Here is a 23,447-nt window from a genome sequence, read left to right as displayed (position 1 = left end):
AGGTCCCACTGAGATTTGAACTCAGATCGCTGGATTCAGAGTCCAGAGTGCTCACAATTACACCATGGGACCCTTCAGCAAAGGTGTGATAGCTCTTCCTCCTGCAGCCACCCACACTGAGCCATGTGCTCCTGCCTCAGCCTGCCAGTCTCTCCATCTCCCTGGCCATCAGTCACCAAGGGCAGCTTTCCTTCAGGGACACTGGGCACCCTCCACTCACAGAAGACGGAGTGGCACAGCTTCTTGTGCAAGCCTCGCAGACCCTCTCTTACAAGACACAGGCTGCTAACCCCTGAGAGTCTTGCTTTTGCCTGATGAGACCTGCTTATGACGTTTCCAGCTTAACATCTTCAACGCTCGTACCTCACAGGGTACATTCACAGCCCCGTGATCGGTGCTTCAGTGCTTGTACTTATGGCTCTGCTGGAGTTTCCTCCCTTCAAGCCGCCATGTTGGACAGCCTGTCAATCTGCCACCCTAAGTCACTGCCTGTCCTGTTTCTCACCTTCTAGCTCATACTAAGCAGCCTTTACCCAGATGTCCTCACTGTCGGTTGCAGTCCTAGCCAAGCTCCTGATCTTGCCGAATGAGGCAACCACGACAGAGGCCAGCGGATGAGGTCCGACAGCGGGACGAGCTGGCAGGAGGACCCAAAGCTGTTTATTATGGGTTGCGCAAGCTGGGCAGCCTTCCTCTGCTGGGACAGTCTAGGCTGACGTCAAACCCTGTCCTTTCATCAGGGACACACTGTTGCTAAGGGCTTTTCTCATCCACGCCTGGCATCTGCACGACTGAGCAGGCTGGAGATGTGTCTGGGAGCAGCAAGAGTACAGCTCACTCAGCACTTGAGGAGAAACAAGTCTGTGCCAGTGGGTTTTGTGGGTCAGTGCAGGCAGCTCCCTTGCTCATGGTCTTTTGTCCTTGGTTTCCTTCCTGCCAGCCCCTGAACTCTGCTTTTCCCAAGGTGGGCCATGCTCAAAGCCAGGCCGGTGCCTGCTCGGCTAGCAGGTGCTCAGAGAACTAGCCACGAGGCAAGGCTGCAGCGGGGGGGGGCTCCAGTGCCCCATGGGAGCTGAACATCCTAAGGGAAGCTGGGTTCCTCTGGAACAGGAGAAGCAAGGCACCCTGGAGCGAGGCTGAAGAAAAGCTTGTCTGCGTTGGCCAGGCATCGAACGCGGGCCAACTGCTTGGAAGGCAGCTGTGCTCACCACTATACCACCAATGCTCATGGGGGCACTACTGCCTCCTGCTCCTCCACTTGCCAATCTGCCTGCCTCACTCTGCCAGGTCACAAAGTGACCTGTCTCCTGCTCCTCCACATCAGAGCCTGGCCAGCCTCCTCCTTCCCGTCCCCCACAGGCGCAGGACCTTGAGCTGCTGGGATGTCTGTGTGTGCTTCTCTGGGTGTGACGTCTTGGCTACGGACACTCAGGCTGCTGGGTGCTGGTAACGGTGCCTCTCTCAGACTACATTCATGCGCGTACCAGCTCCGCATGTACTATGCACGTGGATGTGCCTTTGTGTCTACGCACCTTTGGTGGTATAATCACAGACAAACCCCCAGCCAGCTGCTCACTCCTTCCCACACTCGGGGCGGGGGGTGAGGGGGGATGCAGAGCGCTGAAAACAGGATGGGTCAAGATAAACATGACTTAGAAAAACAGAGCTTAGCAAAAACTCTTGTGGGCAAACCAGGCTTGCCATGGCGGGTGGTTGGGGGTGTGGAGGTGGCGGAAATTGTTGCCAATTAAAACAGGTTCACATAGCGAGAAACAGAAGCGCCAACATAAAAAACACTGTCTTTCCTCACCCCTGTCCAAAGGTCTGATTTACTCCTTCACACCGCACATCGTTTCCTGACTTGGCCTCCCTCCTGGTGCAGCCCTAGCCTTGCTGCTACCTGACAGCCCAGGGCTGCCCCTGACACCATGCAGCTTGCCAGAAAGCCAGAGAAACCCCTTTTCTCTGTGCCTGGTGCCATTCCTGTCCTGCCCAACACTGCTGGCCAGAGCATGCAGCAAGCAGGCAGAGGAGAGAAAAGCAAAAGCGACACAGAGAGGGCTGGCATGGGGGTGCAGATGTGAGCATGCTAAGGTGTCCCTTCCACTGCCCTTTCCTTCTTTATTCCTGCTGAGAATCTCTCTGACGTTCTTTCTCCCTTGCAACACTTTCCCCACCCTCAGTGGCATGGCTGCAGGGAATCCACCATGTGCCAGCAATGTGGTTTTCTCTCCTTCTCTTTCTGTGGGCTCTTCCTGCATGTGCTTCTCAGCGTTTACTTTTTCCTCAAGATGCTAAACCACGCAGGCAGGCTCCCAGAAGCTGCTGCTCTGGTGGGGGCAGCTGGGCATGCAACTGAAAGAAGACCTCAGGGAAGCCTCTTTCTCTTTTCTGTCCCACCTGTCAGGCTCAGTGAAGGCAGGGGATGGTCTCCTGATACCACAGCCACCGCCATGTCCTTTTTTGCAATTCCATGTCCTTCCCAGAAGAGGAGGGGACGGGTCACACTCACCTCTCATCATCTCATCCTTAAGTTGAATTTGGAAAGCCCCCTTGGAAAGGTTGTTCATTTTTGCCCCTGCTGGGGACTGGTCGGGTAGAATACCCCCACGACCCCAGGCTCTTAAGTTGTGCTCAAGAACCAGCAACGGTGGAGCTCTTTTCATGGCTCATACTCTGCACGGGTCCATTGTCTTCCCCCCAAATGCCTGCCTTGTCAATGGGCACAGGGTTTACCATTCAACCAGGACTTTCAGGGCAGGGCAAGGTTAAGGCCTATAGGGAAAGGGCTTTAACTGTCTCCCCGGGCACCAGGCACACTGTGGAGCTGGGTGCAACGGCAGAAAACGCGGTCATTTGCAGGCAGCCAAAAATGGCTGCACGTCGTAGCTGGCAGGATTCGAACCTGCGCGGGGAAACCCCAATGGATTTCTAGTCCATCGCCTTCACCACTCGGCCACAACTACCTGCTGCAATTCTTTCTGCCCCGCCGATCACAGGCACACCCGGCTCTCAGCGAGTTGCAGGGCAATGCACCACTTCAAGATTTGTAGCCGGGACTTTCACTGCACATGTCATGAATCAAAGACCTCTCTGCCTTACCTCTAGTCACCCTGGAGATGCTGACAGACTCTGTTCAGGAGCTGGCACTGCAGGGACATCCTGGAACTGGATGCAACACTGTTCCTGGCAGCTAAGAACTGAGGTATCTTCATATCTCTTGCAGCTTATGGCCTGTGGACCAAGGGAAAAAAAAGGAGCCTCTCAGAACTGGACTCTCTGTCTGAAGGGGACAAAGCTACTCAAAGCTTCTCTAGTTGAATGGTTCCTTAAAGCAGAACAAACAACAGTCCTTCCTGTGCTGACATTCAGAAAACAATCTGCGTGGTGAGGTTGTCTGTGGGATTTGTGTTAGCACCGCATTTACAGGCTTCCATGCATTTCAACCTACAACAGGACCTCGAGTCCATCTCCCAGAGCACCTGAGAGTAATTGTGATGACAAAGGCAGAAATGCCTTTGAGGAAAGCAGGACTTTTGGAGGAATGAGGCTTTGAGCTCTGGCAACCCTGGCTTGCCTGCGTACAGGGCACTGTGTCCACTGAAGTCCACGGCAGCGTGACTCATGTTAGCCTGGCGTTCAGGGGTTTTCCCAACTCCTCCACAGCACAATGACTCCCAGTGGCTCTGGGAGACTGATCCGATGTCCCTCTGTAATTTGAAATGCGTGGAATTGGCCACCCCATCCCTGACCCAGAAAAACGGACTGTGAGCTTCTGGCTCCCTGCCCCGCGCCTCTCCCCAAAAGCAGGCCACCCAGGCATCTGGTCTCTGGGACGCCCTTGCTGAGCAAAACAGGTCAATTTGGGAGTGGGTCTCACTTAGGGAAGAACGCGAGCATCTCTTTCGTCACAAAACCAGGCCGTGGTAGACCCTGATGAGCGTAAGCAAGGTGCTCATGGCCATCACTCCTTCCCACAGGGAATTTCCTTATAGCGCACAATGGTCCTTCCTTGCTGTTGAGATTTGCTACATCCCTGCAGAGCTGAGTTTCTTCTCACATATGGGATTGTGCAGCCTTGAGCTTCTGATTGAACTTACTCAGAGTCCCGTGTCTCTACAATGACCCGCAGGGAGCAATGTGTCTCCGTGTTAGCTGGAGTGCCTTGAAAGGAAAGCACTTGAGAGCTGCCTTGGGGTGAACCTCAGAGCTGAAGTTGACCGTGAATTTGACCATGACTGATAGCCGCGCCCACCACTAATAAGGCAAAGGGATGGAAACACGCTCAAAATATCCTTCTGCACATGCCTGAGACATCTGAGTTGATCGAGCTCATGAAGGCAGGGCACAGATGAGTTGTTCTGATGTTCAGTGATAGAAAGCAGAAGCACAATATTTCAGATGAAAGAGGCAAGGGCTTCATCACCAGCGAGGCCTTGGCACGCGGCAACTACTAGGTGTTCAGATGCTTCATGAGCAAAGAATGTTGGTTCCCCCTAGGGCTCTGGAACACAGAATAAAAGCCTGAGCTGCTCCAGGCTCTGCATCCTCCTCTCTTGCTTCCCTTTCCTCTAAGAACAAGGTAAGCTTGAGTCTGCTCCATCTCTCTCAGTGGGCTGAAGTGCTGTCCTGGTGGCTATTGGGCTGCCTCAGCTTGGCCCTGCAACAGAAACAGTCAGTGCCTGAGACCTCTGTCCTTTTCATGGAGGTGGCTGGGGGGAGCAGGGAAGAGAAGGGTTCAGTGGGGCTCAGATGCAGAGAGGTCTGCCCACCAGAATTTGCATGTGCAGCAGATTGTCTCTAACCAAATGGCCAAGTGCGTGCAGTGCTCTCTTCAGTGCAGCACTGTTTGCTCCGGAGATGGGGTGTGATCAGTCATTCCACAGGGGCTTTAACCCCAGCCTACTGCGTCCTATTCTAAAAGAGGGCCAGCCTTCCAGTTCCACGCAACCTGCAGGACCAGTGAGGACTCTGGAAGATGTAGAGACACTGCATGTATTTAAAACAAAATCTGTCCACAGAGAGAGCTGAAGAAGACAAGGACACGCTAATATTGAGGTTTGTGTTCCCCGCCTGCTCTGTGTTTCAGCTTTGCCTCGCTCACCGAGAGATGTCTTGCTTCAGACCATGCCCCCCACGCCCCTGCGGCGCCTCCGGCCCAACGCCACTTGCAAGCAGCTGCAGTGAGCCCTGTGTCGCCCGCTGCGCTGACTCGACGGTGTTCATCGAGGCCTCCCCTGTGGTGGTGACCCTGCCGGGTCCCATCCTCACCTCTTTCCCGCAGAGCACAGCCGTGGGATCTTCTCTGTCAGCTGCTGTTGGGAGCTCCCTCAGCGCCGGGGGGGTTCCCATCTCTTCTGGGGGCTCCCTTGGTCTGGGAGGGTCAGGCCTGTGTCTGCCTCCCCCCCGCTGCAGTCTGAACTGCTGAAGCTGGCGGATCGTCCCCTTTGGAGCCAGAAGAAGGGCGGCCGTGCTGCATGAGCAGGAGCGTGGCCACGGCTTCCAGATGGGCTGGGTGTCCTCTTGCCACCCGGCAGGAGGGTCCTGTGCCCACTGCTCCTCACTGCAGGGCAGGCCTCGCGCTGCCTCCTCTGGCTCTGCTTTGCTCTGAGCCCCTGAGAGAAAGGGCTCCTTCTCTTCTGCTTTGCTGAACCTCCTGCTGATGCGGGGAGGGTTCCGGAGTAGGGACTGCTCTTGGTGGCCTGGGATTGCCACCAGGTGGAGCAGAATGGGAAAAGGCAAGCGCTTTGTGTGGAGCTTGTCCTTGGGAAACGGGCCGTTCTCTGCGCCTCCCTGAACCCTGCAGACGCGTTTCTTGGTCTCTCTTCTGTGCCCCCGCATTTGCTCCTTCTGATTAAAGACTTTGTGCTGCATAGCTGGAGACTCGTGGTGGTTTGTTCTCCTCCTCCCTCTGTTAGCTACCCGCTCTGCAAAGAAGGATCTGCTGTCTCTCATGACAACTAGTATATCCCCAAGCATGGAGCACTGGCATATTTTGGTGGAGTTCCCTGAACTGATCGAGGATCAAAAATAAACAAGTAGGCAAAGAGAAACAGAAGCCTCAGAGAAATCGAGAGAGCAAGAAGCAGTGGACAGAGTTGGAACTCCGGCTCTTGCCGGAGGCATTGGTGGCCAAAGATGGGAGAAGGCTGCTCAGAGAGGTTAAGATTCTCCATCTCTGGAGACGTCTAACACAGAACCAGACAAGGCCATGAAAAAGGTCCCCTGCTTGACCTGGACTCGGGCTTTGTGATCTCCACCTCAGGTGTTGCGTGATTTGGTGAGAAACTGCTGGAGCCCCTCACGCGGGAGCAGCCAACAAGTGCAAGGAAGCACGGAGGGTGCAGGGGCCAAGGATCAAGGTCAGAGTGCATGACACAATTGACCCAACAGCAAAAGCAAGGCTGTCAAGGTGCAAGCAGGCTGAGAAAGGCCCAAGGGGGGCAAAAGCTTGAGGTCCCCCCCAAGGGGGGCAAAAGCACTGAGATTTGAACTCAGATCGCTGGATTCAGAGTCCAGAGTGCTCACCATTATACCATGGGACCCTTGAGCATAGGTGTGATAGCTCTTCCTCCTGCAGCCACCCACACTGAGCCATATGCTCCTGCCTCAGCCTGCCAGTCTCTCCATCTCCCTGGCCATCAGTCACCAAGGGCAGCTTTCCTTCAGGGACACTGGGCACCCTCCACTCACAGAAGACGGAGTGGCACAGCTTCTTGTGCAAGCCTCGCAGACCCTCTCTTACAAGACACAGGCTGCTAACCCCTGAGAGTCTTGCTTTTGCCTGATGAGACCTGCTTATGATGTTTCCAGCTTAACATCTTCAACGCTCGTACCTCACAGGGTACATTCACAGCCCCGTGATCGGTGCTTCAGTGCTTGTACTTATTGGCTCTGCTGGAGTTTCCTCCCTTCAAGCCGCCATGTTGGACAGCCTGTCAATCTGCCACCCTAAGTCATTGCCTGTCCTGTTTCTCACCTTCTAGCTCATACTAAGCAGCCTTTACCCAGATGTCCTTACTGTCGGTTGCAGTCCTAGCCAAGCTCCTGATCTTGCCGAATGAGGCCACCACAACAAGAGGGCAGCGGATGAGGTCCAACAGAGGGCAGCGGATGAGGTCCAACAGCGGGACGAGCTGGCAGGAGGACCCAAAGCTGTTTATTATGGGTTGCGCAAGCTGGGCAGCCTTCCTCTGCTGGGACAGTCTAGGCTGACTTCAAACCCTGTCCTTTCTTCAGGGACACACTGTTGCTAAGGGCTTTTCTCGTCCACGCCTGGCATCTGCACGACTGAGCAGGCTGGAGATGTGTCTGGGAGCAGCAAGAGTACAGCTCACTCAGCACTTGAGGAGAAACAAGTCTGTGCCAGTGGGTTTTGTGGGTCAGTGCAGGCAGCTCCCTTGCTCATGGTCTTTTGTCCTTGGTTTCCTTCCTGCCAGCCCCTGCACTCTGCTTTTCCCAAGCTGGGCCATGCTCAAAGCCAGGCCGGTGCCTGCTCGGCTAGCAGGTGCTCAGAGAACTAGCCACGAGGCAAGGCTGCAGCGGGGGGGGGCTCCAGTGCCCCATGGGAGCTGAACATCCTAAGGGAAGCTGGGTTCCTCTGGAGCAGAAGAAGCAAGGCACCCTGGAGCCAGGCTGAAGAAAAGCTTGTCTGCGTTGGCCAGGCATCGAACGTGGGCCAACTGCTTGGAAGGCAGCTGTGCTCACCACTCTACCACCAATGCTCATGGGGGCACTACTGCCTCCTGCTCCTCCACTTGCCAATCTGCCTGCCTCACTCTGCCAGGTCACAAAGTGACCTGTCTCCTGCTCCTCCACATCAGAGCCTGGCCAGCCTCCTCCTTCCCGTCCCCCACAGGCGCAGGACCTCGAGCTGCTGGGATGTCTGTGTGTGCTTCTCTGGGTGTGACGTCTTGGCTACGGACACTCAGGCTGCTGGGTGCTGGTAACGATGCCTCTCTCAGACTACATTCATGCGCGTACCAGCTCCGCATGTACTATGCACGTGGATGTGCCTTTGTGTCTATGCACCTTTGGTGGTAAAATCACAGATAAACCCCCAGCCAGCTGCTCACTCCTTCCCGCACTCGGGGCGGGGGGTGAGGGGGGATGCAGAGCGCTGAAAACAGGATGGGTCAAGATAAACATGACTTAGAAAAACAGAGCTTAGCAAAGACTCTTGTGGGCAAGCCAGGCTTGCCTTGGTGGGTGGGTGGGGGTGTGGAGGTGGCAGAAACTGGTGCCAATTAAAACAGGTTCACATAGCGAGAAACAGAAGCACCAACATAAAAAACACTGTCTTTCCTCACCCCTGTCCAAAGGTCTGGTTTACTCCTTCACATCGCACTTCTTTTCCTGACTTGGCCTTCCTCCCGGTGCAGCCCAAGCCTTGCTGCTACCTGACAGCCCAGGGCTGCCCCTGACACCATGCAGCTTGCCAGAAACCCCTTTTCTCTGTGCCTGGTGCCATTCCTGTCCTGCCCAACACTGCTGGCCAGAGCATGCAGCAAGCAGGCAGAGGAGAGAAAAGCAAAAGCGACACAGAGAGGGCTGGCATGGGGGTGCAGATGTGAGCATGCTAAGGTGTCCCTTCCACTGCCCTTTCCTTCTTTATTCCTGCTGAGAATCTCTCTGACGTTCTTTCTCCCTTGCAACGCTTTCCCCACCCTCAGTGGCATGGCTGCAGGGAATCCACCATGTGCCAGCAATGTGGTTTTCTCTCCTTCTCTTTATGTGGGCTCTTCCTGCATGTGCTTCTCAACATTTACTTTTTCCTCAACAGGCTAAACCACGCAGGCAGCCTACCAGAAGCTCATCCTCTGCTGCTGCTCTGGTAGGGGCAGCTGCGCATGCAACTGAAAGAAAAAAGAAGACCTCAGGGAAGCCTCTGGCTCTTTTCTGTCCCACCCGTCAGGCCCAGTGGAGGCAGGGGATGGTCTCCTGATACCACAGCCACCGCCATGTCCTTTTTTGCAATTCCATGTCCTTCCCAGAAGAGGAGGGGACGGGTCACACTCACCTCTCATCATCTCATCCTTAAGTTGAATTTGGAAAGCCCCTTTGGAAAGGTTGTTCATTTTTGCCCCTGCTGGGGACTGATCGGGTAGGATACCCCCATGACCCCAGGCTCTTAAGTTGTGCTCAAGAACCAGCAACAGTGGAGCTCTTTTCATGGCTCATACTCTGCACGGGTCCATTGTCTTTCCCACAAATGCCTGCCTTGCCAATGGGCACAGAGTTTACCATTCAACCAGGACTTTGAGGGTAGGGCAAGGTCAAGACCTATAGGGAAAGGGCTTTAACTGTCTCCCCAGGCACCAGGCACAGCTGGGTGTCACAGCAGAAACGCAGTCATCTGCAGGCAGCCCAAAAATGGCTGCACACCATACCTGGCAGGATTCGAACCTGCACGGGGAAACCCCAATGGATTTCTAGTCCATCGCCTTCACCACTCGGCCACAACTACCTGCTGCAATTCTTTCTGCCCCGCCAATCACAGGCACACCCGGCTCTCAGCGAGTTGCAGGGCAATGCTCCGCTTCAAGATTTGTAGCCGGGACTTTCACTGCACATGTCATGAATCAAAGACCTCTCTGTGCTACCTCTAGTCACCCTGGAGATGCTGACAGACCCTGTTCAGGAGCTGGCATTGGAGGGACATCCTGGAACTGGATGCAACACTGTTCCTGGCAGCTAAGAACTGAGGTATCTTCATATCTCTTGCAGCTTATGGCCTGTGGACCAAGGGAAAAAAAAGGAGCCTCTCAGAACTGGACTCTCTGTCTGAAGGGGACAAAGCTACTCAAAGCTTCTCTAGTTGAATGGTTCCTTAAAGCAGAACAAACAACAGTCCTTCCTGTGCTGACATTCAGAAAACAATCTGCGTGGTGAGGTTGTCTGTGGGATTTGTGTTAGCACCGCATTTACAGGCTTCCATGCATTTCAACCTACAACAGGACCTCGAGTCCATCTCCCAGAGCACCTGAGAGTAATTGTGATGACAAAGGCAGAAATGCCTTTGAGGAAAGCAGGACTTTTGGAGGAATGAGGCTTTGAGCTCTGGCAACCCTGGCTTGCCTGCGTACAGGGCACTGTGTCCACTGAAGTCCACGGCAGCGTGACTCATGTTAGCCTGGCGTTCAGGGGTTTTCCCAACTCCTCCACAGCACAATGACTCCCAGTGGCTCTGGGAGACTGATCCGATGTCCCTCTGTAATTTGAAATGCGTGGAATTGGCCACCCCATCCCTGACCCAGAAAAACGGACTGTGAGCTTCTGGCTCCCTGCCCCGCGCCTCTCCCCAAAAGCAGGCCACCCAGGCATCTGGTCTCTGGGACGCCCTTGCTGAGCAAAACAGGTCAATTTGGGAGTGGGTCTCACTTAGGGAAGAACGCGAGCATCTCTTTCGTCACAAAACCAGGCCGTGGTAGACCCTGATGAGCGTAAGCAAGGTGCTCATGGCCATCACTCCTTCCCACAGGGAATTTCCTTATAGCGCACAATGGTCCTTCCTTGCTGTTGAGATTTGCTACATCCCTGCAGAGCTGAGTTTCTTCTCACATATGGGATTGTGCAGCCTTGAGCTTCTGATTGAACTTACTCAGAGTCCCGTGTCTCTACAATGACCCGCAGGGAGCAATGTGTCTCCGTGTTAGCTGGAGTGCCTTGAAAGGAAAGCACTTGAGAGCTGCCTTGGGGTGAACCTCAGAGCTGAAGTTGACCGTGAATTTGACCATGACTGATAGCCGCGCCCACCACTAATAAGGCAAAGGGATGGAAACACGCTCAAAATATCCTTCTGCACATGCCTGAGACATCTGAGTTGGCCGAGCTCATGAAGGCAGGGCACAGATGAGTTGTTCTGATGTTCAGTGATAGAAAGCAGAAGCACAATATTTCAGATGAAAGAGGCAAGGGCTTCATCACCAGCGAGGTCTTGGCACGCGGCAACTACTAGGTGTTCAGATGCTTCATGAGCAAAGAATGTTGGTTCCCCCCAGGGCTCTGGAACACAGAATAAAAGCCTGAGCTGCTCCAGGCTCTGCATCCTCCTCTCTTGCTTCCCTTTCCTCTAAGAACAAGGTAAGCTTGAGTCTGCTCCATCTCTCTCAGTGGGCTGAAGTGCTGTCCTGGTGGCTATTGGGCTGCCTCAGCTTGGCCCTGCAACAGAAACAGTCAGTGCCTGAGACCTCTGTCCTTTTCATGGAGGTGGCTGGGGGGAGCAGGGAAGAGAAGGGTTCAGTGGGGCTCAGATGCAGAGAGGTCTGCCCACCAGAATTTGCATGTGCAGCAGATTGTCTCTAACCAAATGGCCAAGTGCGTGCAGTGCTCTCTTCAGTGCAGCACTGTTTGCTCCGGAGATGGGGTGTGATCAGTCATTCCACAGGGGCTTTAACCCCAGCCTACTGCGTCCTATTCTAAAAGAGGGCCAGCCTTCCAGTTCCACACAACCTGCAGGACCAGTGAGGACTCTGGAAGATGTAGAGACACTGCGTGTATTCAAAACAAACTCTGTCCACAGAGAGAGCTGAAGAAGACAAGGACACGCTAATATTGAGGTTTGTGTTCCCCGCCTGCTCTGTGTTTCAGCTTTGCCTCGCTCACCGAGAGATGTCTTGCTTCAGACCATGCCCCCCACGCCCCTGCGGCGCCTCCGGCCCAACGCCACTTGCAAGCAGCTGCAGTGAGCCCTGTGTCGCCCGCTGCGCTGACTCGACGGTGTTCATCGAGGCCTCCCCTGTGGTGGTGACCCTGCCGGGTCCCATCCTCACCTCTTTCCCGCAGAGCACAGCTGTGGGATCTTCTCTGTCAGCTGCTGTTGGGAGCTCCCTCAGCGCCGGGGGGGTTCCCATCTCTTCTGGGGGCTCCCTTGGTCTGGGAGGGTCAGGCCTGTGTCTGCCTCCCCCCCGCTGCAGTCTGAACTGCTGAAGCTGGCGGATCGTCCCCTTTGGAGCCAGAAGAAGGGCGGCCGTGCTGCATGAGCAGGAGCGTGGCCACGGCTTCCAGATGGGCTGGGTGTCCTCTGGGTGCCCACTGCTCCTCATTGCAGGGCAGGCCTCGCGCTGCCTCCTCTGGCTCTGCTTTGCTCTGAGCCCCTGAGAGAAAGGGCTCCTTCTCTTCTGCTTTGCTGAACCTCCTGCTGATGCGGGGAGGGTTCCGGAGTTAGGGACTGCTCTTGGTGGCCTGGGATTGCCACCAGGTGGAGCAGAATGGGAAAAGGCAAGCGCTTTGTGTGGAGCTTGTCCTTGGGAAACGGGCCGTTCTCTGCGCCTCCCTGAACCCTGCAGACGCATTTCTTGGTCTCTCTTCTGTGCCCCCGCATTTGCTCCTTCTGATTAAAGACTTTGTGCTGCATAGCTGGAGACTCGTGGTGGTTTGTTCTCCTCCTCCCTCTGTTAGCTACCCGCTCTGCAAAGAAGGATCTGCTGTCTCTCATGACAACTAGTATATCCCCAAGCATGGAGCACTGGCATATTTTGGTGGAGTTCCCTGAACTGATCGAGGATCAAAAATAAACAAGTAGGCAAAGAGAAACAGAAAAGCCTCAGAGAAATCGAGAGAGCAAGAAGCAGTGGACAGAGTTGGAACTCCGGCTCTTGCCGGAGGCATTGGTGGCCAAAGATGGGAGAAGGCTGCTCAGAGAGGTTAAGATTCTCCATCTCTGGAGACGTCTAACACAGAACCAGACAAGGCCATGAAAAAGGTCCCCTGCTTGACCTGGACTCGGGCTTTGTGATCTCCACCTCAGGTGTTGCGTGATTTGGTGAGAAACTGCTGGAGCCCCTCACGCGGGAGCAGCCAACAAGTGCAAGGAAGCACGGAGGGTGCAGGGGCCAAGGATCAAGGTCAGAGTGCATGACACAATTGACCCAACAGCAAAAGCAAGGCTGTCAAGGTGCAAGCAGGCTGAGAAAGGCCCAAGGGGGGCAAAAGCTTAAGGTCCCACTGAGATTTGAACTCAGATCGCTGGATTCAGAGTCCAGAGTGCTCACCATTACACCATGGGACCCTTGAGCATAGGTGTGATAGCTCCTCCTCCTGCAGCCACCCACACTGAGCCATGTGCTACTGCCTCAGCCTGCCAGTCTCTCCATCTCCCTGGCCATCAGTCACCAAGGGCAGCTTTCCTTCAGGGACACTGGGCACCCTCCACTCACAGAAGACGGAGTGGCACAGCTTCTTGTGCAAGCCTCGCAGACCCTCTCTTACAAGACACAGGCTGCTAACCCCTGAGAGTCTTGCTTTTGCCTGATGAGACCTGCTTATGACATTTCCAGCTTAACATCTTCAACGCTCGTACCTCACAGGGTACATTCACAGCCCCGTGATCGGTGCTTCAGTGCTTGTACTTATTGGCTCTGCTGGAGTTTCCTCCCTTCAAGCCGCCATGTTGGACAGCCTGTCAATCTGCCACCCTAAGTCATTGCCTGTCCTGTTTCTCACCTTCTAGCTCATACTAAGCAGCCTTTACCCAGATGTCCTTACTGTCGGTTGCAGTCCTAGCCAAGCTCCTGATCTTGCCGAATGAGGCCACCACAACAAGAGGGCAGCGGATGAGGTCCAACAGAGGGCAGCGGATGAGGTCCAACAGCGGGACGAGCTGGCAGGAGGACCCAAAGCTGTTTATTATGGGTTGCGCAAGCTGGGCAGCCTTCCTCTGCTGGGACAGTCTAGGCTGACTTCAAACCCTGTCCTTTCTTCAGGGACACACTGTTGCTAAGGGCTTTTCTCGTCCACGCCTGGCATCTGCACGACTGAGCAGGCTGGAGATGTGTCTGGGAGCAGCAAGAGTACAGCTCACTCAGCACTTGAGGAGAAACAAGTCTGTGCCAGTGGGTTTTGTGGGTCAGTGCAGGCAGCTCCCTTGCTCATGGTCTTTTGTCCTTGGTTTCCTTCCTGCCAGCCCCTGCACTCTGCTTTTCCCAAGCTGGGCCATGCTCAAAGCCAGGCCGGTGCCTGCTCGGCTAGCAGGTGCTCAGAGAACTAGCCACGAGGCAAGGCTGCAGCAGGGGGGGGCTCCAGTGCCCCATGGGAGCTGAACATCCTAAGGGAAGCTGGGTTCCTCTGGAGCAGAAGAAGCAAGGCACCCTGGAGCCAGGCTGAAGAAAAGCTTGTCTGCGTTGGCCAGGCATCGAACGTGGGCCAACTGCTTGGAAGGCAGCTGTGCTCACCACTCTACCACCAATGCTCATGGGGGCACTACTGCCTCCTGCTCCTCCACTTGCCAATCTGCCTGCCTCACTCTGCCAGGTCACAAAGTGACCTGTCTCCTGCTTCTCCACATCAGAGCCTGGCCAGCCTCCTCCTTCCCGTCCCCCACAGGCGCAGGACCTCGAGCTGCTGGGATGTCTGTGCGTGCTTCTCTGGGTGTGACGTCTTGGCTACGGACACTCAGGCTGCTGGGTGCTGGTAACGATGCCTCTCTCAGACTACATTCATGCGCGTACCAGCTCCGCATGTACTATGCACGTGGATGTGCCTTTGTGTCTATGCACCTTTGGTGGTAAAATCACAGATAAACCCCCAGCCAGCTGCTCACTCCTTCCTGCACTCGGGGCGGGGGGTGAGGGGGGATGCAGAGCGCTGAAAACAGGATGGGTCAAGATAAACATGACTTAGAAAAACAGAGCTTAGCAAAGACTCTTGTGGGCAAGCCAGGCTTGCCTTGGTGGGTGGGTGGGGGTGTGGAGGTGGCAGAAACTGGTGCCAATTAAAACAGGTTCACATAGCGAGAAACAGAAGCACCAACATAAAAAACACTGTCTTTCCTCACCCCTGTCCAAAGGTCTGGTTTACTCCTTCACATCGCACTTCTTTTCCTGACTTGGCCTTCCTCCCGGTGCAGCCCAAGCCTTGCTGCTACCTGACAGCCCAGGGCTGCCCCTGACACCATGCAGCTTGCCAGAAACCCCTTTTCTCTGTGCCTGGTGCCATTCCTGTCCTGCCCAACACTGCTGGCCAGAGCATGCAGCAAGCAGGCAGAGGAGAGAAAAGCAAAAGCGACACAGAGAGGGCTGGCATGGGGGTGCAGATGTGAGCATGCTAAGGTGTCCCTTCCACTGCCCTTTCCTTCTTTATTCCTGCTGAGAATCTCTCTGACGTTCTTTCTCCCTTGCAACGCTTTCCCCACCCTCAGTGGCATGGCTGCAGGGAATCCACCATGTGCCAGCAATGTGGTTTTCTCTCCTTCTCTTTATGTGGGCTCTTCCTGCATGTGCTTCTCAACATTTACTTTTTCCTCAACAGGCTAAACCACGCAGGCAGCCTACCAGAAGCTCATCCTCTGCTGCTGCTCTGGTAGGGGCAGCTGCGCATGCAACTGAAAGAAAAAAAGAAGACCTCAGGGAAGCCTCTGGCTCTTTTCTGTCCCACCCGTCAGGCCCAGTGGAGGCAGGGGATGGTCTCCTGATACCACAGCCACCGCCATGTCCTTTTTTGCAATTCCATGTCCTTCCCAGAAGAGGAGGGGACGGGTCACACTCACCTCTCATCATCTCATCCTTAAGTTGAATTTGGAAAGCCCCTTTGGAAAGGTTGTTCATTTTTGCCCCTGCTGGGGACTGATCGGGTAGGATACCCCCACGACCCCAGGCTCTTAAGTTGTGCTCAAGAACCAGCAACAGTGGAGCTCTTTTCATGGCTCATACTCTGCACGGGTCCATTGTCTTTCCCACAAATGCCTGCCTTGCCAATGGGCACAGAGTTTACCATTCAACCAGGACTTTGAGGGTAGGGCAAGGTCAAGACCTATAGGGAAAGGGCTTTAACTGTCTCCCCAGGCACCAGGCACAGCTGGGTGTCACAGCAGAAACGCAGTCATCTGCAGGCAGCCCAAAAATGGCTGCACACCATACCTGGCAGGATTCGAACCTGCACGGGGAAACCCCAATGGATTTCTAGTCCATCGCCTTCACCACTCGGCCACAACTACCTGCTGCAATTCTTTCTGCCCCGCCAATCACAGGCACACCCGGCTCTCAGCGAGTTGCAGGGCAATGCTCCGCTTCAAGATTTGTAGCCGGGACTTTCACTGCACATGTCATGAATCAAAGACCTCTCTGTGCTACCTCTAGTCACCCTGGAGATGCTGACAGACCCTGTTCAGGAGCTGGCATTGGAGGGACATCCTGGAACTGGATGCAACACTGTTCCTGGCAGCTAAGAACTGAGGTATCTTCATATCTCTTGCAGCTTATGGCCTGTGGACCAAGGGAAAAAAAAGGAGCCTCTCAGAACTGGACTCTCTGTCTGAAGGGGACAAAGCTACTCAAAGCTTCTCTAGTTGAATGGTTCCTTAAAGCAGAACAAACAACAGTCCTTCCTGTGCTGACATTCAGAAAACAATCTGCGTGGTGAGGTTGTCTGTGGGATTTGTGTTAGCACCGCATTTACAGGCTTCCATGCATTTCAACCTACAACAGGACCTCGAGTCCATCTCCCAGAGCACCTGAGAGTAATTGTGATGACAAAGGCAGAAATGCCTTTGAGGAAAGCAGGACTTTTGGAGGAATGAGGCTTTGAGCTCTGGCAACCCTGGCTTGCCTGCGTACAGGGCACTGTGTCCACTGAAGTCCACGGCAGCGTGACTCATGTTAGCCTGGCGTTCAGGGGTTTTCCCAACTCCTCCACAGCACAGTGACTCCCAGTGGCTCTGAGAGACTGATCCGATGTCCCTCTGTAATTTGAAATGCGTGGAATTGGCCACCCCATCCCTGACCCAGAAAAATGGGCTGTGAGCTTCTGGCTCCCTGCCCTGCGCCTCTCCCCAAAAGCAGGCCACCCAGGCATCTGGTCTCTGGGACGCCCTTGCTGAGCAAAACAGGTCAATTTGGGAGTGGGTCTCACTTAGGGAAGAATGCGGGCATCTCTTTCGTCACAAAACCAGGCCGTGGTAGACCCTGATGAGCGTAAGCAAGGTGCTCATGGCCATCACTCCTTCCCACAGGGAATTTCCTTATAGCGCACAATGGTCCTTCCTTGCTGTTGAGATTTGCTACATCCCTGCAGAGCTGAGTTTCTTCTCACATATGGGATTGTGCAGCCTTGAGCTTCTGATTGAACTTACTCAGAGTCCCGTGTCTCTACAATGACCCGCAGGGAGCAATGTGTCTCCGTGTTAGCTGGAGTGCCTTGAAAGGAAAGCACTTGAGAGCTGCCTTGGGGTGAACCTCAGAGCTGAAGTTGACCGTGAATTTGACCATGACTGATAGCCGCGCCCACCACTAATAAGGCAAAGGGATGGAAACACGCTCAAAATATCCTTCTGCACATGCCTGAGACATCTGAGTTGGCCGAGCTCATGAAGGCAGGGCACAGATGAGTTGTTCTGATGTTCAGTGATAGAAAGCAGAAGCACAATATTTCAGATGAAAGAGGCAAGGGCTTCATCACCAGCGAGGTCTTGGCACGCGGCAACTACTAGGCGTTCAGATGCTTCATGAGCAAAGAATGTTGGTTCCCCCCAGGGCTCTGGAACACAGAATAAAAGCCTGAGCTGCTCGAGGCTCTGCATCCTCCTCTCTTGCTACCCTTTCCTCTAAGAACAAGGTAAGCTTGAGCCCGCTCCATCTCTCTCAGTGGGCTGAAGTGCTGTCCTGTTGGCTACTCAGGGTGATATGGGGCTGCCTCAGCTTGGCCCTGCAACAGAAACAGTCAGTGCCTGAGACCTCTGTCCTTTTCCTTGAGGTGGCTGGGGGAGCTGGGAAGAGGCGGGTTCTTCCAAGCAGAGGGGATCAAAGGGGCTCAGATGCAGAGAGGTCTGCCCACCAGAATTTGCATGTGCAGCAGATTGTCTCTAACCAAATGGCCAAGTGCTTGCAGTGCTCTCTTCGGTGCAGCACGGTTTGCTCCGGAGATGGGGTGTGATCAGTCATTCCACAGGGGCTTTAACCCCAGCCTACTGGGTCCTATTCCAAAAGAGGGCCAGCCTTCCAGTTCCATGCAACCTGTAGGACCAATGAGGACTCTGGAAGATGTAGAGACACTGCGTGTATTCAAAACAAACTCTGTCCACAGAGAGAGCTGAAGAAGACAAGGACACGCTAATATTGAGGTTTGTGTTCCCCGCCTGCTCTGTGTTTCAGCTTTGCCTCGCTCACCGAGAGATGTCTTGCTTCAGACCATGCCCCCCACACCCCTGCGGCGCCTCCGGCCCAACGCCACTTGCAAGCAGCTGCAGTGAGCCCTGTGTCGCCCGCTGCGCTGACTCGACGGTGGCCATCCAGGCCTCCCCGGTGGTGGTGACCCTGCCGGGTCCCATCCTCACCTCTTTCCCGCAGAGCACAGCTGTGGGATCCTCTCTGTCAGCTGCTGTTGGGAGCTCCCTCAGCGCCGGGGGGGTTCCCATCTCTTCTGGGGGCTCCCTTGGTCTGGGAGGGTCAGGCCTGTGTCTGCCTCCCCCCCGCTGCAGTCTGAACTGCTGAAGCTGACGGATCGTCCTCTTTGGAGCCAGAAGAAGGGCGGCCGTGCTGCATGAGCAGGAGCGTGGCCACGGCTTCCAGATGGGCTGGGTGTCCTCTGGGTGCCCACTGCTCCTCATTGCAGGGCAGGCCTCGCGCTGCCTCCTCTGGCTCTGCTTTGCTCTGAGCCCCTGAGAGAAAGGGCTACTTCTCTTCTGCTTTGCTGAACCTCCTGCTGATGCGGGGAGGGTTCCGGAGTTAGGGACTGCTCTTGGTGGCCTGGGATTGCCACCAGGTGGAGCAGAATGGGAAAAGGCAAGCGCTTTGTGTGGAGCTTGTCCTTGGGAAACGGGCCGTTCTCTGCGCCTCCCTGAACCCTGCAGACGCATTTCTTGGTCTCTCTTCTGTGCCCCCGCATTTGCTCCTTCTGATTAAAGACTTTGTGCTGCATAGCTGGAGACTCGTGGTGGTTTGTTCTCCTCCTCCCTCTGTTAGCTACCCGCTCTGCAAAGAAGGATCTGCTGTCTCTCATGACAACTAGTATATCCCCAAGCATGGAGCACTGGCATATTTTGGTGGAGTTCCCTGAACTGATCGAGGATCAAAAATAAACAAGTAGGCAAAGAGAAACAGAAAAGCCTCAGAGAAATCGAGAGAGCAAGAAGCAGTGGACAGAGTTGGAACTCCGGCTCTTGCCGGAGGCATTGGTGGCCAAAGATGGGAGAAGGCTGCTCAGAGAGGTTAAGATTCTCCATCTCTGGAGACGTCTAACACAGAACCAGACAAGGCCATGAAAAAGGTCCCCTGCTTGACCTGGACTCGGGCTTTGTGATCTCCACCTCAGGTGTTGCGTGATTTGGTGAGAAACTGCTGGAGCCCCTCACGCGGGAGCAGCCAACAAGTGCAAGGAAGCACGGAGGGTGCAGGGGCCAAGGATCAAGGTCAGAGTGCATGACACAATTGACCCAACAGCAAAAGCAAGGCTGTCAAGGTGCAAGCATGCTGAGAAAGGCCCAAGGGGGCCAAAAGCTTAAGGTCCCACTGAGATTTGAACTCAGATCGCTGGATTCAGAGTCCAGAGTGCTCACCATTACACCATGGGACCCTTGAGCATAGGTGTGGTAGCTCTTCCTCCTGCAGCCACCCACACTGAGCCATGTGCTACTGCCTCAGCCTGCCAGTCTCTCCATCCCCCTGGCCATCAGTCACCAAGGGCAGCTTTCCTTCAGGGACACTGGGCACCCTCCACTCACAGAAGACGGAGTGGCACAGCTTCTTGTGCAAGCCTCGCAGACCCTCTCTTACAAGACACAGGCTGCTAACCCCTGAGAGTCTTGCTTTTGCCTGATGAGACCTGCTTATGACATTTCCAGCTTAACATCTTCAACGCTCGTACCTCACAGGGTACATTCACAGCCCCGTGATCGGTGCTTCAGTGCTTGTACTTATTGGCTCTGCTGGAGTTTCCTCCCTTCAAGCCGCCATGTTGGACAGCCTGTCAATCTGCCACCCTAAGTCATTGCCTGTCCTGTTTCTCACCTTCTAGCTCATACTAAGCAGCCTTTACCCAGATGTCCTTACTGTCGGTTGCAGTCCTAGCCAAGCTCCTGATCTTGCCGAATGAGGCCACCACAACAAGAGGGCAGCGGATGAGGTCCAACAGAGGGCAGCGGATGAGGTCCAACAGCGGGACGAGCTGGCAGGAGGACCCAAAGCTGTTTATTATGGGTTGCGCAAGCTGGGCAGCCTTCCTCTGCTGGGACAGTCTAGGCTGACTTCAAACCCTGTCCTTTCTTCAGGGACACACTGTTGCTAAGGGCTTTTCTCGTCCACGCCTGGCATCTGCACGACTGAGCAGGCTGGAGATGTGTCTGGGAGCAGCAAGAGTACAGCTCACTCAGCACTTGAGGAGAAACAAGTCTGTGCCAGTGGGTTTTGTGGGTCAGTGCAGGCAGTTCCCTTGCTCATGGTCTTTTGTCCTTGGTTTCCTTCCTGCCAGCCCCTGCACTCTGCTTTTCCCAAGCTGGGCCATGCTCAAAGCCAGGCCGGTGCCTGCTCGGCTAGCAGGTGCTCAGAGAACTAGCCACGAGGCAAGGCTGCAGCGGGGGGGGGCTCCAGTGCCCCATGGGAGCTGAACATCCTAAGGGAAGCTGGGTTCCTCTGGAGCAGAAGAAGCAAGGCACCCTGGAGCCAGGCTGAAGAAAAGCTTGTCTGCGTTGGCCAGGAATCGAACGTGGGCCAACTGCTTGGAAGGCAGCTGTGCTCACCACTCGACCACCAATGCTCATGGGGGCACTACTGCCTCCTGCTCCTCCACTTGCCAATTTGCCTGCCTCACTCTGCCAGGTCACAAAGTGACCTGTCTCCTGCTTCTCCACATCAGAGCCTGGCCAGCCTCCTCCTTCCCGTCCCCCACAGGCGCAGGACCTTGAGCTGCTGGGATGTCTGTGCGTGCTTCTCTGGGTGTGACGTCTTGGCTACGGACACTCAGGCTGCTGGGTGCTGGTAACGATGCCTCTCTCAGACTACATTCATGCGCGTACCAGCTCCGCATGTACTATGCACGTGGATGTGCCTTTGTGTCTATGCACCTTTGGTGGTAAAATCACAGATAAACCCCCAGCCAGCTGCTCACTCCTTCCTGCACTCGGGGCGGGGGGTGAGGGGGGATGCAGAGCGCTGAAAACAGGATGGGTCAAGATAAACATGACTTAGAAAAACAGAGCTTAGCAAAGACTCTTGTGGGCAAGCCAGGCTTGCCTTGGTGGGTGGGTGGGGGTGTGGAGGTGGCAGAAACTGGTGCCAATTAAAACAGGTTCACATAGCGAGAAACAGAAGCACCAACATAAAAAACACTGTCTTTCCTCACCCCTGTCCAAAGGTCTGGTTTACTCCTTAACACTGCACTTCTTTTCCTGACTTGGCCTCCCTCCCGGTGCAGCCCAAGCCTTGCTGCTACCTGACAGCCCAGGGCTGCCCCTGACACCATGCAGCTTGCCAGAAACCCCTTTTCTCTGTGCCTGGTGCCATTCCTGTCCTGCCCAACACTGCTGGCCAGAGCATGCAGCAAGCAGGCAGAGGAGAGAAAAGCAAAAGCGACACAGAGAGGGCTGGCATGGGGGTGCAGATGTGAGCATGCTAAGGTGTCCCTTCCACTGCCCTTTCCTTCTTTATTCCTGCTGAGAATCTCTCTGACGTTCTTTCTCCCTTGCAACGCTTTCCCCACCCTCAGTGGCATGGCTGCAGGGAATCCACCATGTGCCAGCAATGTGGTTTTCTCTCCTTCTCTTTATGTGGGCTCTTCCTGCATGTGCTTCTCAACATTTACTTTTTCCTCAACAGGCTAAACCACGCAGGCAGCCTACCAGAAGCTCATCCTCTGCTGCTGCTCTGGTAGGGGCAGCTGCGCATGCAACTGAAAGAAAAAAAGAAGACCTCAGGGAAGCCTCTGGCTCTTTTCTGTCCCACCCGTCAGGCCCAGTGGAGGCAGGGGATGGTCTCCTGATACCACAGCCACTGCCATGTCCTTTTTTGCAATTCCATGTCCTTCCCAGAAGAGGAGGGGACGGGTCACACTCACCTCTCATCATCTCATCCTTAAGTTGAATTTGGAAAGCCCCTTTGGAAAGGTTGTTCATTTTTGCCCCTGCTGGGGACTGATCGGGTAGGATACCCCCACGGCCCCAGGCTCTTAAGTTGTGCTCAAGAACCAGCAACAGTGGAGCTCTTTTCATGGCTCATACTCTGCACGGGTCCATTGTCTTTCCCACAAATGCCTGCCTTGCCAATGGGCACAGAGTTTACCATTCAACCAGGACTTTGAGGGTAGGGCAAGGTCAAGACCTATAGGGAAAGGGCTTTAACTGTCTCCCCAGGCACCAGGCACAGCTGGGTGTCACAGCAGAAACGCAGTCATCTGCAGGCAGCCCAAAAATGGCTGCACACCATACCTGGCAGGATTCGAACCTGCACGGGGAAACCCCAATGGATTTCTAGTCCATCGCCTTCACCACTCGGCCACAACTACCTGCTGCAATTCTTTCTGCCCCGCCAATCACAGGCACACCCGGCTCTCAGCGAGTTGCAGGGCAATGCTCCGCTTCAAGATTTGTAGCCGGGACTTTCACTGCACATGTCATGAATCAAAGACCTCTCTGTGCTACCTCTAGTCACCCTGGAGATGCTGACAGACCCTGTTCAGGAGCTGGCATTGGAGGGACATCCTGGAACTGGATGCAACACTGTTCCTGGCAGCTAAGAACTGAGGTATCTTCATGTCTCTTGCAGCTTATGGCCTGTGGGCCAAGGGAAAAAAAAGGAGCCTCTCAGAACTGGACTCTCTGTCTGAAGGGGACAAAGCTACTCAAAGCTTCTCTAGTTGAATGGTTCCTTAAAGCAGAACAAACAACAGTCCTTCCTGTGCTGACATTCAGAAAACAATCTGCGTGGTGAGGTTGTCTGTGGGATTTGTGTTAGCACCGCATTTACAGGCTTCCATGCATTTCAACCTGCAAAAGGACCTCGAGTCCATCTCCCAGAGCACCTGAGAGTAACTGTGATGACAAAGGCAGAAATGCCTTTGAGGAAAGCAGGACTTTTGGAGGAATGAGGCTTTGAGCTCTGGCAACCCTGGCTTGCCTGCGTACAGGGCACTGTGTCCACTGAAGTCCACGGCAGCGTGACTCATGTTAGCCTGGCGTTCAGGGGTTTTCCCAACTCCTCCACAGCACAGTGACTCCCAGTGGCTCTGAGAGACTGATCCGATGTCCCTCTGTAATTTGAAATGCGTGGAATTGGCCACCCCATCCCTGACCCAGAAAAAACGGACTGTTGAGCTTCTGGCTCCCTGCCCCGCGCCTCTCCCCAAAGCAGGCCACCCAGGCATCTGGTCTCTGGGACGCCCTTGCCTGAGCAAAACAGGTCAATTTGGGAGTGGGTCTCACTTAGGGAAGAACGCGAAGCATCTCTTTCGTCACAAAACCAGGCCCGTGGTAGACCCTGATGAGCGTAAGCAAGGTGCTCATGGCCATCACTCCTTCCCACAGGGAA

General features: G+C 54.7%; 8 non-coding genes across 8 annotated transcripts; all 8 read right to left on the bottom strand.

The window, feature by feature from the left end:
- On the bottom strand, window positions 1–72 carry TRNAQ-CUG. Its single transcript has one exon. It is a non-coding gene; the product is annotated as a tRNA-Gln (tRNA).
- Window positions 73–2,884: 2,812 nt separating this feature from the next.
- Window positions 2,885–2,966, bottom strand: TRNAS-AGA. The gene has a single exon. It is a non-coding gene; the product is annotated as a tRNA-Ser (tRNA).
- Window positions 2,967–9,384: 6,418 nt separating this feature from the next.
- On the bottom strand, window positions 9,385–9,466 carry TRNAS-AGA. Its single transcript has one exon. It is a non-coding gene; the product is annotated as a tRNA-Ser (tRNA).
- A 3,471-nt stretch (window positions 9,467–12,937) lies between these two features.
- On the bottom strand, window positions 12,938–13,009 carry TRNAQ-CUG. The gene has a single exon. It is a non-coding gene; the product is annotated as a tRNA-Gln (tRNA).
- A 2,840-nt stretch (window positions 13,010–15,849) lies between these two features.
- On the bottom strand, window positions 15,850–15,931 carry TRNAS-AGA. Its single transcript has one exon. It is a non-coding gene; the product is annotated as a tRNA-Ser (tRNA).
- A 3,500-nt stretch (window positions 15,932–19,431) lies between these two features.
- On the bottom strand, window positions 19,432–19,503 carry TRNAQ-CUG. Its single transcript has one exon. It is a non-coding gene; the product is annotated as a tRNA-Gln (tRNA).
- A 1,107-nt stretch (window positions 19,504–20,610) lies between these two features.
- On the bottom strand, window positions 20,611–20,682 carry TRNAG-UCC. Its single transcript has one exon. It is a non-coding gene; the product is annotated as a tRNA-Gly (tRNA).
- Window positions 20,683–22,343: 1,661 nt separating this feature from the next.
- TRNAS-AGA lies at window positions 22,344–22,425 on the bottom strand. Its single transcript has one exon. It is a non-coding gene; the product is annotated as a tRNA-Ser (tRNA).
- Between the last annotated feature and the right edge of the window lie 1,022 nt (window positions 22,426–23,447).

This window comes from Strigops habroptila, chromosome 9 (genome assembly GCF_004027225.2).
Source record: "Strigops habroptila isolate Jane chromosome 9, bStrHab1.2.pri, whole genome shotgun sequence".
Taxonomy (NCBI): Eukaryota; Metazoa; Chordata; class Aves; order Psittaciformes; family Psittacidae; genus Strigops; species Strigops habroptila.
Note: the sequence above shows the minus strand (reverse complement) of the source record. Positions and strands in the feature narration are given on the sequence as shown.